Here is a 17,153-nt window from a genome sequence, read left to right as displayed (position 1 = left end):
CTCCAGTTCCTAACTTGACTTTGGAAAGCCAGCAAGACTAGCAGAACCACAAGTTCCCCAGGAAAATAGCTCACTTCCCATATGTAAATGGGCCAAATGCTAAGAGCATCATTCCTTTGGCTAAAAATGTCATTTCCTCGGGTAAAAAATGTATCATTCATGAAGCAAGGAGAAGCAGCAGAAGTTTTTTGTTTTTATTTTTGTAAGTGTATTCATATTTTTCTTTTTTTGACTTCTGAAACTAATGTAAGCCATTCAAATAAAATAAAAAAGACATGTATTTAGGCACATTATGTGCCAGGCCATTTCATATGTATCAGGTTATTTAATCTCCCCCAAAGCCTTGCCAGGTAACTCCGTATCATCTCTGTATTGTAGGAAAGGAATTGATGTTAGGAAAATTGAGCTGGTTCAAGATCACTCATCTCCTAAGTGGAAATGCCAGATTCCATCCTAGGTAAGTCTGACTCCAAAGTGCCTATGACTAACCATGTTATAAAATTAAAGGTTGAAATTAGATAGACTCAACTCAACTCCTAGCACCTAGCCCTATGAACCAAGCAAAGGGCTAGGTGCTGGGAATATCATGATAATCAATATATTATTCTTGCCTCTAAGAAACCTACTATCTACCAGAGAAGACAGGAAGCAAGAAACTGTAAAATAACATAGTAGATAAAATAATAAAGCAGAATATAGGCTGCTACAGATGAGAAAGCACCTCAAAGACAAGAATGTTTTTTTAAAGGTATGAAGGTATATATGGGTAAATGAAATGATGATGATAATGACAGTAATTTTTATCATATAGCTGGAAAATAAACACTAGATATACAGTATAGAAACCTGCCTAAACAAGAGGTAGTTTTGAAAAGAGCCTTGAAGGAACAGAAATTTTCATCCATATTAAAATTTAAAATACAGTTCAAATTGTACAAACTAATTCAATTAATCAAATTTATGATCAATGCTTAAAGACTGAAAAAAGTCATCAATATTTTGGTTATAGATATGTTTAATAAAATGCACCATTTATGGAAATAACTATAGAAAAGGAGAAAGAAGGGGAGAAATAATAAAGACAGTTTGAGAATCTGAACTTTTCCTAATTACAACCCACTTTTTAAAAAAAGATTTTATTTATCAATGAGAGACAGAGAGAGAGAGAGAGGCAGAGGGAGAAGCAGGCTCCATGCAGGGAGCCCAACGTGGGACTCGATCCCGGGACTCCAGTATCACGCCCCCGGCCAAAGGCAGGCGCCAAACCGCCGAGCCACCCAGGGATCCCCACCACCCACTTTGACTAAAGGCCTGAGTACTTGCTAAGTTCTCCAGGCTGGTCTCCACCCGCCTGCCCCTCTTCTTTCTGGAAAAATATGTTGGATAGCGCTCTTACTGACTCTGACCTAGTGTAGACAAAAGGCACATTTCAATTCTGCCTCATGGGCTGACCTCTGGGCATTGGTAATGAAAATTGCAACAAGTGTCCCTATCCAGGTGTATATCCTAGAGAAACTCATGCACATTTGTACCAGGAAGCATGTGTGGGAATGATCATATCACTTTTATTTATAAAAGCAGAAAAGATAAACATCCGCTAAGAGGTAAAAGGATAAATTACAGTGCCCTCATTCAATAAATTACAATAAATAAATTCAGCAATGACAAGAAGAGAATACAACTACACATATGTAAATCCTACAAGCTAATGTTGCATAAAAGACATAAATTACAATAGCCTAAATATTATATGATTCCATGACATACAGTCCCCAAAAAAAGTGCAGAAGTAAACAATACATAATTTGGGAATATATATATATATTATATATAATATGTTTTAAGCATTTATATATATATATATATATATATATATATATATATATATATGAAAATCATATACATCCAAGGGACTAATAAACCCCAATGTAGGATAGTGGTTACTTCTAAGGGGAGACTATGGTTAATGATATAAGGAAGGAGGATACAAGTTGATTTATGCATGCATTCAAAAATGTCTACTACATACCAGGCACTATTCTAGGTTCTGGAGTTAGAGCAATAAACAAAAGAAATGGTTTTAAAGTTCTTATTCTTTAATCAGGGCTCATGAGCTTTCATTTTATTATTATGCTGTATATCTAACTTATACAATGCATGCATTCATGCTTTCTATGGCTCTAACAGCACATTGTGAAAGAAAAAATAACCTGAGAAGTTTCTAACATCCTCCTAAATAGCAGCCTAAGCCCAAGTGCAAAAGTTTGCTTTGAGAACAAGTAAGTTCAGAATTTGCATGCCACATTTATATTTCTTGCCTCCCCTAGGTTACGTGCTCACTTATTATCCCTATGATGGACATTCAGTTTTGAGTCTGAAGGAAAAGCACTGCCACATAAAAAGGAACTTTCCCAAACCAGAATACCACTTGCTTTTCTTCAACAGTTTCACAATTAATTAAATAATCACTAGATTATTTAATTCTGGATCACTAGAAGCTAGGGGACTACAAATGCCAGCTCAACTATGGGGAACTTAGGCTCAGAAATTTTCAGCACCTAGCTATACTCAGTTTGTCTGTCTCTCAGACTTGAGAATACCTTAAAGGATCTGACTACTTTAAGCAAGTTCCCCAAGGACTGTGGAACCAAGATGAAATGCAAAAGTCACAGACTAGTTTTCCTTGTATGGAAGCTGAATGTCAGCTCAGCAGGGCTTTGGAGCCTGGCAGAGCTGGGCTGAAATCCTGTATCCACCACTGAACCTTGGTCCCAGTCATTAAGGCTCTCTGAACTCCATTTGTCTCATCTGGAGATGGGGCATACTTTCTAACCAAAAGGGCCTTTGTGAGAATTACATTAAATAGTACCTATCAAGCCCTTACTCCTGTGCCTGCCATATGATAGCTGCATTGTATATATAGGGTGCCTTCACCTTTTGCCTTATTATAATAAAGGGGGAAATGTCTAATATCCTTAAAATGAAAAAGATCATCTTTCTTGGCTATACAGTGCATTTAGAAAAAGGTAAATACAAGTGGAGAGATCAAGAATAAAAGGCTAGATGTGTAAAAGTGTTGTTTCCTGAGTCATTAATTTTAGCCATTCTGACTGGTGTGAGGTGGTATTTGATCATGGCTTTGATCTGTATTTTCCTGATGTTGAGAAATGTCAAGCATCTTTTCATGTGTCTGTAAGCCATCTAGATGTCTTCTTTGGACAAATGTCTGTTCATGTCTTCTGCCTATTTCTTACCTAGAATTTTTTTGTTTTAGGGGTGTTGAGTTTGATAAGTTCTTTATAGATTTTGGGTACTAGTTTTTTAACTGATAGACATTTGCAAATATCTTCTCTCATTCTGTAGGTTGCTTTTTAGTTTTGTTGACGGTTTCCTTTGCTGTGCAAAAGCTTTTTATCTTGATGGAAATCACAGTAGTCTTTGCCCTTTTATCACTTGCCTTTGGAGACATGTCTTGCCAGAAGTTGCTATGGCCGAGGCCAAAGAGGTTACTGCCTCTGTTCTCCTCTAGGAGTTTGATGGATTCCTGTCTCACAGGTCTCTCATCCATCTTGAGTTTTTTTTGTGTTTGTGTATGGTGTAAGAAAGGGGTCCAGTTTCATTCTTCTGCATGTGGCTGTTCAATTTTCCCAACACCATTTGTTGAAGAGACTTTTTTTCCAGTGGATATTCTTTCCTGTTTTGTCAAAGAGTAGTGGACCATAGAGTTGAGGGTCCATTTCTGGGTTCTCTGTTCTGTTCCATTGATCTATGGTTTCTTACTGTGCCAGTACCATGTTGTCTGGCTGATTACAGCTTTGTAATATAGCTTAAGTCGGGCATTGTGATGCCCAGCCTTGGTTTTCTTCTTCACCATTCCTTTGGCTATTTGGTCTTTTCTGGTTCTATTCAAACTTTATCATTGTTTGTTCTAGCTCTGTGAAAAATGCTGTTGTTATTTTGACAGCGATTGCACTGAATGTGTAGATTGCTTTGGGTAGTATAGACATTTTCACAATGTTTGTTCTTCCAATCCATGAGCATAGAAGGCTTTTCCATTTCCTTGTGTCTTCTTCAATTTCTTTCATAAATACTTTATAGTTTTCAGAATACAGATATTATACCTTTCATTAGCTTTATTCCTAGGTATCTTATTGTTTTTGGTGCGATTGCAAATGAGATCGATTCCTTGATTTCTCTTTCTGCCTCATTGTTATTGTATAGAAAGGTGCTTAACTTCTATCTATTGACTTTATATCAGGCGACTTTGCTGAATTCCTCTATCAGCTCTATTAATTTTGGACTGGAGTCTTTTTGGGTTTTCTACATGGAGGATCATGTTGGGTGCAAAGAGTGAGAATTTAACTTCTTCTTTGCCACTTTAGATGTCTTTTATTTCTTTTTGTTGTCTGACTCTTGAGGCTAGGACTTCCAATACTCTGTTGAACAACAGAGATGAGAATGGACATCCCTGATGTGTTCCTGATCTTAAGGGAAAGCTCTCAGTTTTTCCCTGTTGAGGAATGTATTCACTGTGGGTTTTTCATATATGATTTTTTATAATATTGAGGTATGTTCCCTCTATCCCTACACTGCAGAGAGGTTTTATCAAGAAAGGATACTGTATTTTGCCAAGTGCTCTTTCTGCTTCTATTTAGAAGATCATATGGTTCTTGTCCTTTCTTTTATTAATGTAGTGTAAAACATCAATTAGTTTGTGGATGTTGAAACACCACTGCAACCTAGGAAAAAATTCCACTTGGTTGTGGTGAGTAACCTTTTTCATGTACTGTTGGATCCTATTAGCTAGTATCTTGGTGAGGATTTTTGTATATGTGTTCATCATGGATATTGTTCTGTAATTCTCCTTTTTGGTGGGGTCTTTGATTTTAGGATCAAGGTAATGCTGCCCTTAGAGAATGAGTTTGGAAGTTTTCCCTCATTTCTACTTTTTGAAACAGTTTCAGAGGAATAGATATTAATTATTTAAATGTTTGGTAGAATTCTGCTGGGAGGCCATCTGGGACTCTATAAACTTGTTTCTTGGAGATTTTTGATTACTGATTCAGTTTGTTTGGTGGTTACATGTCTGTTCAGGTTTTCTATTTCTTCCTATTTCAGTTTGGGTAGCTTATATATTTCTAGGAATGAATCCATTTCTTCCAAATTGTCTAATTTGTTGGCATATAATTGCTTATAATATACTCTTATAATTCTCTTTATTTCTTCAGTGATGGTTGTGATCTCTCTTCTTTCATTCATGATTTTGTTAATTTCGATTTTTTCTTTTTGATAAGTTTGGCTAGAGGTTTATTGATCTTATTTATTCTTTCAAACAACCAGCTCCTAGTTTCGTTGATCTTTTCTACGTTTTTTTTTTTTTTAATTTCTATTTCAGGTCTAATCTTTATTATTTCTGTTCTCCTGCTGGATTTAGGCTTTGTTATTGTTTTAACAGCTCCTTAAGGTTTAAGGTTAGGTTGTGTATTTGAGACTTCTTATTTCTTGAGAAAGACTTGTATTGCTATATACTTCCCTCTTAGGATCACCTTTGCTGTATTTCAAAGGTTCTGAAGTATTGTGTTATCTTTTTCATTTGATTCCATGTATTTTTAAAATTCTTCTTTAATTTCCTGGTTGATCCATTCATTCTTTAGTAGTATGCTCTTTATTCTCCATGTATTTGTACATTTTTTCTTCCAGTTTTTTCCAATTTTTTTTCTTGTAGTTGATTTTAAGTTTTAAAGCATTGTGGTCTGGGTTCTTGGGTGCCTCAGTCAGTTAAACCATCTGCCTTTGGCTCAGGTCATGATTTCAGGGTCCTGAGATCAAGCCCCACATTGGGCTTCCTGCTCAGCAGGGAGTCTGCTTCTCCTTCACCTCTGTCCCCCACCCCCAACTCATGCTGTCACTCTCAAATAAATAAATAAAATCTTTCAAAAAATAAAGCATTGTGGTCTGAAAATGCACGGAATAATCTCAATATTTTTGTACCTGGTAAGACCTGATTTGTGACCCAGCATGCGATCTATTCTGGAGAATTTTCCATGTGCACTGGAGAAGAATGAGTATTCTGTTGCTTTGGGAAGAACTGCTCTGAATATATCTATGAAGTCATTTGCTCCAGTTGTCATTCAATGCCCTTGGTTAGATCTGTCCATTGCTGTGAGTGGGGTGTTAAATCCCATATCATTGCATTATTATCAATGAGTTTCTTTTATCTTTGTTATTAATTGGTTTATATATTTGGTTGCTCCCAAATTAGGGGCATAAATATTTACAATTGCTAGTTTTCAATTGTTAGACCCTTTATTTATCCTTTATTTATTATGATATAATATCCTTCGTCATCTCTTATTACAATCTTTGGTTTAAAATCTAGTTTGTCTGGTATAAAGATGGCTGATCCAACTTTCTTTTATTTTATTTTCTACTAGCATGATAAATGGTTCTCCACCTCCTAATCTTCAATCTGGTGGTGTCTTTGGGTCTAAAATGAGTCTCTTGTAAGTAGTATATCTTGTTTTTTTAAAATCCAATTTGATACGCCATGTCTTTTGACTGAAGCATTTAGTCTGTTTACATTCAGAGTAATTATTGAAGGATATGAAGTTAGTGTTATTGTGTTCCTATAGATTGTCTCTGTTTCTTTCTGGTCTTTGTTATTTTGGGCTCTCTCTTCCCTCAAAGAATTCCCTTTAATATTTCTTTCAGGGCCCATTTAGTGTTCATAAATTCCTTTAGTTTTTGTTTGTCCTGGAAACTCTTTATCTCCCCTTCTGTTCTGAATGACAGCCTTGCTGAATACAGTATTCTTGGCTGCATATTTTTCCCACTTAACACGTTAAATATATCATGCTAGTCCTTTCTGGCCTGCCACGTCTCTGTGGACAGGTCTGTTGCCAGCCTAGCCTTAAGCATCTACCCTTGTAGGATAAGGACCACTTGTCCCGAGCTGCTTTCAGGATTTTCTCTTTATTTTTGAAACTTGCAAGTTTCACTATTATATGTCAAGGTGTTGACCTATTTTTATTGATTTTGGGGGGGGGTGTCTCTGTGTCCACTGAACTTCTATGCCTGTTTCCTTTACCAGATTAGGGAAGTTCTCAGTTACGATTTGTTCAAATAAACCTTCTGTCCCTTTCTCCCACTATTCGTCTTCTGGGACCTCTATTATTCAGATATTATTTTACTTTACTGAATTCCTGATTTCTCGAAGTCTTCCTTTGTGATTCAATAGTTGTCTTTCTTTTCTTCTTCCTTATTCTCTATTATTTTGCCTTCTACATCACTGACTCTCTCTTGCCTGTTTTATCCTCAATGTTAAAGCCTCCATTTTTTACTTCATCTCAGTTATAACATTTTTAATTTTAGCCTGATTAGATTTACTTCTTTGATTTCTACAGTAAAGGATTCTCTAGTGTCTTCTATGCTTTTTTTGAAGTCCAGCTAGTACTTTTATAATCGTTGTTTTAAATTCTAGTTTAGTCATCTTACTATTGATTATATCCCTGGTGGTGACTATTATGTCTTGTTCTTTCTTTTGCAGAGAGTTTCTCTGTTTAGTCATTGTTTTCAGAAAAGAAAGGAAGAAAAGATTAAAAAAGGAAAAAAGAAACCACCACCAACCTCAGAACGTATTTCTGGTATGCTGTGTATACTCTGCTGTTGTGTGTTGGCTGCTCTCTTCCACTGGTCCTTTATCTACAGAGTTCCTCCTAGCTTGTTGTGGGGAGTATTTGGACCTTTAAGTAGGTGTACTTTGATTTGTTTGTGAAAATAAGCTTTGCATCTGCCACGTACTTTTACTCCAACTAGTAGACTCTTTCCTTAATCCTCAGATCTTCTCCCTAGCTGTTCAAAATAGTTGAATGTTGATCTAGCTATACTCAAGGACCTGGTAAATTTAGGGTACCCCTGATACTCCACCATCTTAACTCTAGAAGCCCTTTAATCCTGTTTTATTGTTTTAAGGTAGGTGGTGATGTCCTCACTTGAATTACTGATTTTGCCATGAGTCTTCTCTCTTTTTTTAGTCAGTCTAATGGTTCATCAAGTTTGTTGATATTTTCAAAGAAGTAACTTTTGATTTCATTGATTCTTCCTATCCTCTATCCAATTTATCACCCCTCTAATCTTTTTAAATATTTCTTCATGCTTTGTTTTTATTTTGCTTTTTTTAGTTTCCTAAAATGAACAGTTGTTGATTTGATATTTTTTTCTTTGTTAATATAGGTGTCTTAACCTGTTCTGGCTTTTACAACAAAATACCACAGACAGGGTGGCCTATAAACAACATAAATTTATTTCTCACAGTTCTAGAGGCAGGAAGTCTGAGATCAGGGTGCCAGCATTGTTGTGTGAGGACCCTCTTCCAATATGCAGACTTCTCCTTATGTCCTCACATGGTAGAAAGGCAAGCAAGCTCTAATCACTTTCTTTTATAAAAGCAATAATCACATTCATGAGGATGCCACTTCATGATCTCAGTACCTCCCAAAGGTGTCACTTCCTAATACCATCACATTGGGCATTAGGATTTCAATATACGAATTTGCAAGGAGACTACATTCAGGCAGCTGCATTAAGCAATTATAACTATAAATTCCCTGTAGGTACTGCTTTAACTTATCTGTATCCCATAAAGTTTGGTATAGTATATTTTTACTGTTACTCACCTCAAGAATTTTCTCATTTCTCCTTTGATTTATTCTTCGATCCACTGCTTATTTAGTAGTGTGTTATTTAGCACTACATACACATTTGTGAGTTTGACATAGTTCCTTCTGCTATTGATTTCTAATTACTTCCATGTGATCAGAGAACATATAGTAATTTTTCTTGAGTAAATACACTTCACTTCAGATTGTTGCTGACTTTGTTTCCTTTCCAGAGCTCTGGAGAGATTGATTTTCACAATTTTTGCTAGTATGTTTGTTGTTCTTATGAAAAGAGTTTTATGACAGTCTTCATTCTACCATTGTGGAAGTCTTCCTTACATTCCAAAAGCCATGTTATGTTTCACATGCTACAAAAATCACTCCCACCCCAACACACGCACACACACACACACACACACATACACACTCATCATGTGTCATGAAAGGAAGAAGAAACATCACTTATACCATTCATTCATCCATTCAAAAAATCATATCATTCATACATTATGAAGGGAGAGCTCTGCTAAATGATGGGTATGTAGAGAAAGGCACAGCCCCTGTTTGGAAAGGAGTTTTCACAGGCTCTTTTTGGGCTAATATAAGTGCACAAATGGTTAATGCAATGTATAGGAAGGAAAATATTATAAAAGGGGCCAAGATGGTTATTACTATAGGAAGAGAAAATTGTGTGCTTTGGTGGGGTACTATAAAATAATGCCTACCAGGTACTAAAATCTTAATACTAATCTAGCTAGGTGTCTTACATACTTGTCAAACATACTCTGGAATAGGTTGGATGAGGATGCCATGATTCTAATGTATTCTTGAGCCACAGACCTGATATGAAGAGACAAGTATGAATAGAAAAATTACTTATCGCTATGTATCAGTTATAGGCCTACTGGTGATTTACATTTTCCTGTAGTTTATATGAACTGACAAACATGCCAGGACAGCTTGAAGGGTGGCAGTAAGACTGTTTTAATCAGTGTGCCTTACCAAAATGACCAAGCTGTCCTTTTCTCCTGGAACCACTTTCAGAAATGGGGCTGAACAGATGAAGGCTTATTACAGTCATGTCCTTACATCTCCCAAGCCACATCTGCTGTATTCTGTGAGCCAAAATCTTTCCAATGGCTTCTTAGTCATCTTAGTCAATCAGCCACGCAACAACTAGCCAGATTCCTTTCTGCAGTGTCATCTAATCTGAGGGATGAGAGATTTTTCCACATTCTTTGCTTCCAGAATCCATTACCAAAACAAACAAACAAACAAAACAAAACAAAAAAGCAGGAAATGAGAAAACAGGTTGTTTTTAATTTACATGTTAAATCTTACTGGACCAATAGTTTCTTCACATCCTCCATTTGAACTTCTGATACTAGAGACTGAGGGCTTACTGTGTAATGGGCGGTACTGTCAAAGATGCTTGATCCTTACAACTACTATTGCAGGATATGCAGATTATGTCCATTTTATAATGAGAAGCCAGAAGTACAGAGACATTTAATAATTTCTTCAAGATTACAGAGCTAGTTAAAGTAGAAGATCAAGGATTTAATGCATGTCTGGCTAACTCAAAAACCTATGCTTTATCTACCATGCTTTATAGCATTGCACTGTCATTGACTGTCAAGGCTGGATGGTTCTCATAGTTCATCTAGCCCAGTATTTTTCACCTTTGGGTGCATGGTAAAATCTTTAGGGGAGATTCCACATCCCCCTGCCATTCTGATTTAATTGAATTTTTAAAAAAGATTTGTTTTTTATTTATTTATTCATGAGAGACATAGAGAAAGAGGCAGAGACATAGGCAGAGGGAGAAGCAGGCTCCATGCAGGAAGCCTGATGTGGGACTTGATTCCAGCACTCCAGGATCACGCCCTGAGCCAAAGGCAGATGCTCAATCACTGAGCCACTCAGGCGTCCCTGATTTATTGAATTAAGATGGGATCCAGGCATCCAATTTTTTAAAAAAGTTGATGTTTATGATGATAATGTCCAATCAGGGATTAAAACCACTGCTTTAGTCTCTTTTATTGTTCAGGGAAAATTTGGGAACCAGAAAATGAGAGAATTGACTAGAAGAAACAGTTTCCTAGAGTTAGGCCTGAGACTAGAAGCCAGGTGTTATAACTACTATACCAGAGTTCTGTTGAAGAGCAATTATTTACTCACATTCTGTAGACTAAATTTTCCAGTGCCTAGAATATGCGAGTCAATGGGTGGAGACTTGGTGGCTCAGTCAGTTAAGCATCTGACTCTTGGTTTCAACTCAGTTCATGATCTTGGGGTTCTGGGATTGAGCTTCATGTCAGGCTCCTCCTTCAGTGGGGAGTCTTCTTGTCTCCCTCTCTCTCTGCCCCTCCCACCACAACTCTCTCTCTGTCTCTCTCTCTCTGTCTCTCTGTCTCTCTCTCTATATATATATATGTACATACATATATATACACACACGTATGTACATATATATCCAAGATAAAAAATAAATCTTTAAAAAAAAGAGTCAACCTATGAAAAATCTATATGATGACCAACATCAAATTGTCACTCGGCTATAGCCCAGAAATCTCTGAGAAAATACTAATAGCATTAAGTAGCAACCACAAAAATGGATCTCATCCATTATGGAACTACTCTCTTGCTGGAAAGAAATAAACAAATATTTATTGAGTGTCCCACCATGTGGGAGGCACTGTGAAGCACTTAGAATGCATTAAGAAACAAAGACACAAATATCGCTGTCCCTTATCCAACATCTGGTCTGAGGAGATTTACTGCTATACAGAGCAAAGGTTTCAGAGTCCTATTTTACACAGAAGGCCAATGAAGCTCAGAGTTAAAGGCATTTTCTAGTAAGTTGCACTGCAGTATTACAAAAGGCTTTGGGAGAAGAAATACTCAGTTTGAACCCTACTACTACTTATCACTAGCCATGTAACACTGGGCACAAGATGAACCTAGCCTCCTTACCATCAGTTTTTTTTTTTTTAATCTACAACATGAGGAAAACAATGTATCAGCCTCAAAGGGGTTTTTTGACAAATGTATGAGAAAATGCATAGAAAAAGGTCTAGTACAGTCAAAATAAATTGTCATTTCTCCCCATTTTCCTCATTCCATCGCAACTTTCAATTGGGACTAGAGTCCAGGGCATCTGACTCCCAGTCCAGTAAGCTCTGCAATACACCATACTGCCTCTTCCTCTGTCTGACATTGCAAATGAAGTCAGAAAATCAGCAGCCACTACTATCACTTGTACAAAATTTGTGAAAGCACTAAATAAAATACAATTCTATCTTTAAAGTCACACAATAGGGCAGCCTGGGTGGCTCAGTGGTTTAGCGCCATCTTCAACCCAGGACCTAATCCTGGAGACCTGGGATCAAGTCCCACGTCGGGCTCCCTGCATGGAGCCTGCTTCTCCCTCTGCCTGTGTCTCTGCCTCTCTCTCTCTCTCTCTCTCTCTCTCTCTCTCTCTCTCTCTGTCTCTCATGAATGAATAAATAATTTTTTTAAAAAAAATAAAAATATAAAGTCACACAATGTAGTTTAAGAAATGTGAAAAGTGTTCAGTCAAGTGTCTGAGCACTTCACAAACCAAGAAAAGAAAGATAACATCATGTGAACAGACATAACTCAGGTAGTAATGAAATGCTGATGAGATTCCAAGTTCCGTCCACAATCTGAAATCCAAAATGAGACATTTTATGTTGGTTCAAAGAACCTACAGAAACTAGGAAAACAGCCTCAATGATACTCACCAGCAATAGGGTTTACCTTGTTTCTTAAACACACCAAGAGTAAGGCCTGATCCAAGACCAAGTACTAACTTGATACTTAGGAAAAGTGTCCTGCTCCCCAACATGTGATATTGATTTTGACTGTGGGGACAGGGGGCTATTGGCAGAAAATAAAAATCCCCTATCCCATGTCACTGCAGTACATATCGTAACATATGGCCCAATAATAACTGATATTTACTATGCAGCTGTATGTCCCAGCTACTATACTACATTCTACATAACTTAACCTCATTTAATCTTTACAACAAATTAATGAGGTATGCACCATCACTCCCATTTTATAGAAGAGAGCACTGAGGTCCAGAAACCTTAAGCCCAAAATCCATAGGCAGCAAATGATGGCTATAAGATCTAAACTCAAGTCTTTCTGATTCCACGATCAATTTTTTTGATGAGTTTCTCACAGTGGATAGCAGTTCCCAGTGACTCAATCCAGAAAGCCATGAATTATTCTGGATATAATGTAATAATATACTTCCTCAATGTGTTTCACCTACCATCACCATTAAGTCAATCAGTGACTAGTATCCGTTAATTTACTGCCTAAATAATACCTGCCCCATCCCCACACACAACCTTACCTTCAAAATAATGGCAACATTCTTATTGAAGTTTTTCTTTTTGTCTGATCTTCTTCAATCCATAAGTTACACAGGACCCCAGAGGAATTCTTTCTAAAACATCTGCTCCTGTAACTCTTCTCCTTACGACTTTCAAAAAATAATTCCCTATGGTCTACAGTGGTGGCTAATTCACAGATGCCTCAGAATCCCCCGAGGAGCTATAGAGCTCTGATCCCACCCTAACTTAGCTCAGAGTTGTCTGAATCTGAAGCTACAGGTGAGACCTGAGTATCCATCATTTTATGAAATGCTTAAGTGATCTTAGGCAAGCACTAAAAATCTCTTGGCCAACAGGATACAAATTCAAAGCATTAGCTTGGCATTCAAGGCCTACTTATAGCTCCTTACCTCTTCAACAAACTTTCTCATGTGCCCTTCGAGCTGTACCACGCTGTTTCAGTTCTTTAGTCTTAATTCTATTTCACTCCTTTGTATTTCTGCTCACATAGTCATTCCCTCTAACTGAAATGACCTTGCACTGCTCCCAACTATTTGTCTCCCTTACCACATTATCTCATAACTCAGGTCCCAGCCCAGGACACCATTACCTACTCCATGAAGCCCTTCTTGACTCTGTATCTCTTAGCTAGAATATGATCACCCCCCCCAACTTGTACAGTTTTCTTTCAGAACATCAATAATGTCTCATATCACAAAAAATCTATGTATGTATCTGTTTCCCATCCATCATGGGGACTTCATAGATGAATTTCCAGTGTCTAGCCTAGATACTGCCTAAGTACCTCCCACTAAACTCACCTTCTTTCTTTCCTCCTTGATTTACTCTTGAGCCTCACAACAAAGTTTGAAAACAGCCATCTTACCTTTTAAACAACATCTCAATTTGAAGGCCAAGATAGATCCTAAACAACTTTTGAGTCCTAATTAGGACATTGTTAAACTATACCAGATAAATGAAAACCTTTCTATAAAAATACCAAATATTGGTACGCTTGGAGGTGGCTCAGCGGTTGAGCGTCTGCCTTTGGTTCAGGGCCTGATCCCGGGGTCCTGAGATCGAGTTCCATATCGGGCTCCCTATGAGGACCCTGCTTCTCCCTCTGCCTATGTCTCTGCGCCTCTCTCTCTCTCTCTCTCTCTCTCTCTCTCTGTGTCTCTCATGGATGAATAAATAAATTTTTTAAAAATACCAGATAGTTAATATCTATTTGATCATAGTATCTCCCACTTCCTGCCTACAAGTTCTTCCTCATATCTAATCCAAATCCCTGAGATTATTGTTTTCCTTTGTCCTCAATAGAAATGGTGAACAGCTCCTTGACATACTCTTACCTTGCCTTACTTTCTTTCTATATTACAGTTAAACACAGAGTCAAACAAATGTATTCTAGGATAAAGCCTGAGAAGGAAAATGTGTCATACTTGGCATCTTTTTGAACTAGGTGAAAGTGAAGTGGTAAAGAGCTGATGAAACTGTCATTGTTAGATAAACATAGACGAATCATTCAACTCTATGAACAAGCTCCTTCCATTTTGCAAAGTGATCATGTGGACTCTGACACAGTACCTTCCTCGTTCCCCTTTCCTATTATTATGAACGGATAAGCTGCTGTCAGACAGAGCCTGCTTTCCCTTATCCCTGGCCACTGTTTACTTTCTTCACAGTTTCTGTTCTGGAATATGCTTTTGTATGCTAGTCTAGGAGTTGGAAGCCTCAGATTCCATCATAAATCGTGATACTAACTTGCTGCCATAACCTTGGACCAAACACTTTTTATTTTGACCCTTAGTTTTCTCATCTTATAAAACCTGCATTAGCAGAGCACTTCAAGTACATAAAGCACACTGATACATGTTTATCTCATGAGATCTGCATAACCATTCTATAAGGCAAACAAATGAGCCAGAGAAAGTTTGGGGAGGTTAAGTAAGTTGTCTAAGGTAGAGCAGCTAGAAAGTAGTAAGGTTGTAATCTGAACTCTGGTTTTAATTCCTAATCTGGCACTCTTTCTATTATACCAAACTGCCCTCTGGTAGCTCTATATACCATAAACCAGGCACCTTTAGATTAGTGATACAATGATGAAAAAGTCAGATGCTTCCATTTGGGGGGGGGTGCATGAAACAAGCATAGAAAGACTAAAAAATAAAAATACATAAATAAATAAATAAATAAATAAATAAATAAATAAATAACTAAAAAATAATTTCAGATATCAATAAGTACAGCAGAGTAAGGAGATACACAGTTGACTGAGAATTATCTTATTTCATCTCCCCCACAACCCTGCCATATAGAAATTTTCATTAACCACTATTCTCCAGATGATCAAAAGAAGACAGAGGAGCTAAGCTAAGCCAGTGAGTAACAGAGCTGAGCCTAGACACAGTAACTTCTGACTGTGTGCTCCATGCTTCTTCTATTTTGCTGCTTTACTCCTGGTACTAGATTTCTAGGCCTCCATGATTCGGTCTCCAAATGACTGACTCTTGAGTACTTGGTTCAATAATGCCCTATCTCTGAAGGTGGATGGGATATAGGCTAAATGCTCTGTGATTGCGAGATCAGGAGCACCAGACAGCTTTCAAAGCAGAACCAGGTTGTTAGTTGATTCACTTGTATATCTCTATCAATTCCTTGAGAGTAGCATAATTTTTTTGTTTACTGTTCTACCCCCAGTGCCTAGCACATGGCTTGGCTCCTAAGTAGTGTTTGTTAAATATTTACTGAATCCAGTGGTGCCTCTGTGGCTCAGTTGTTTAGGCAGCCAACTTTTAGGCTCAGCTCAGGTTATGATGTCATGCGTTGTGGGATCAAGCCCCGTATGGGGTTGCAAGCTCAGGAGGGAATCTGCTTGAAGACTCTCTCCCTCTGCCCCTCCTTTTACTCATGCGAGCACTTGTGCTCTCTCTTTCTCTCCAATAAATAAATAAACCTTTGAAAACTATTTACTGAACCTGTAAATGAATGAATGAATGAATGAACTAATGAGAATACAAATTAACATAGCTTAAAGAAAACTAGGTTGGTGTGTTCCTGGCAAAGGAGCTAAAATACCCTTAACCTCCCCTGAGAAGCAAGCTTCAGCTGCTTTCTCCCAGGAATAAACAAGGCATGACAAAAAGCCAGGTAGGAGCTGACATCAGAAGGTGAGAAAAGGAAACAACCAGCATAACCAGATAACTTGAAAATGAAATGCCCCCTCTAAGAAGTAGTTAGGAGAGGACAGTGATAGAATTTTCTTCCTCTCTCAGCTCTGGAAAGCTATATTTTGTTCTCCATACTTCTTAGGCAATGAGGATTAGTGGATCTGAAATGTCGTTCTTGCTTCCTGCAGTTTGGAAATTGAAAAGGGCAGTATTCTATCTGATGAGGACTGGAGTGGTCTGGAGACCTTTCACAAGGTTATGTAATACTTGGCTGCCTGGGGCCCTGTGCTCCTCTTTCATTAAATGTCCTAAACACAATCAATCAATCAATCAAGCAATCAATCTTCTAAACACAATTTGCCTAGATGCTTGTGCTATACACATATAAAAACAGAGTGTTCTCGTGTTCACTTCAGCAGCACATATACCAAAATTGGAACATTATAGAGAAGATTAGCATGGCCCCTGTGCAAGGATGATATGCAAATTAGTGAAGCGTCCCATATTAAAAAACAAAACAGGGTAGCCTGGATGGCTCAGCGATTTAGCGCCACCTTCGGCCTAGGGTGTGATTCTAGAGACCCAGGATCGAGTCCCACGTCAGGCTCCCTGCATGGAGCCTGCTTCTTCCTCTGCCTGTGTTTCTGCCTCTCTGTGTCTCTGTGTCTCTCATGAATAAATAAATAAAATCTTAAAAAAAATAAAAAAATAAAAAACAAAACAGTGGTCTCTGGACATCTACAACTGACTTGAATAGAGACAAAAATTACCCATGTAAAGAAAGAAAGCTAGTATTTGCTTAACACCATATGCCAGCACTGTGATACCTATAGTCACACATATTGAGCAACTACAGTTCCCATCTATGAAGTGGAGATAGTCACAATACCTACCCACCTGGTTGTTATGTCGATTTTTAAAAAAAGATTTATTTATTTATTCATGAGAGACAC

At 37.6% G+C, this 17,153-nt stretch overlaps 1 protein-coding gene and 1 non-coding gene across 2 annotated transcripts in view; one reads left to right on the top strand and one right to left on the bottom strand.

Moving 5' to 3' along the window:
* AR (androgen receptor) overlaps positions 1-17,153 on the bottom strand; it is a 189,742-nt gene that overhangs the window by 87,211 nt on the left and 85,378 nt on the right. The window lies entirely within an intron of this gene.
* LOC112671952 (U6 spliceosomal RNA) lies at positions 16,604-16,710 on the top strand. Its single transcript, XR_003143938.1, has one exon. It is a non-coding gene; the product is annotated as a U6 spliceosomal RNA (small nuclear RNA).

The sequence above is a fragment of the Canis lupus genome, chromosome X, assembly GCF_003254725.2.
Source record: "Canis lupus dingo isolate Sandy chromosome X, ASM325472v2, whole genome shotgun sequence".
Classification (NCBI taxonomy): domain Eukaryota; kingdom Metazoa; phylum Chordata; class Mammalia; order Carnivora; family Canidae; genus Canis; species Canis lupus.
The sequence above is the reverse complement of the archived record's forward strand: the minus strand, read 5'-3'. Positions and strand labels throughout refer to the sequence as shown.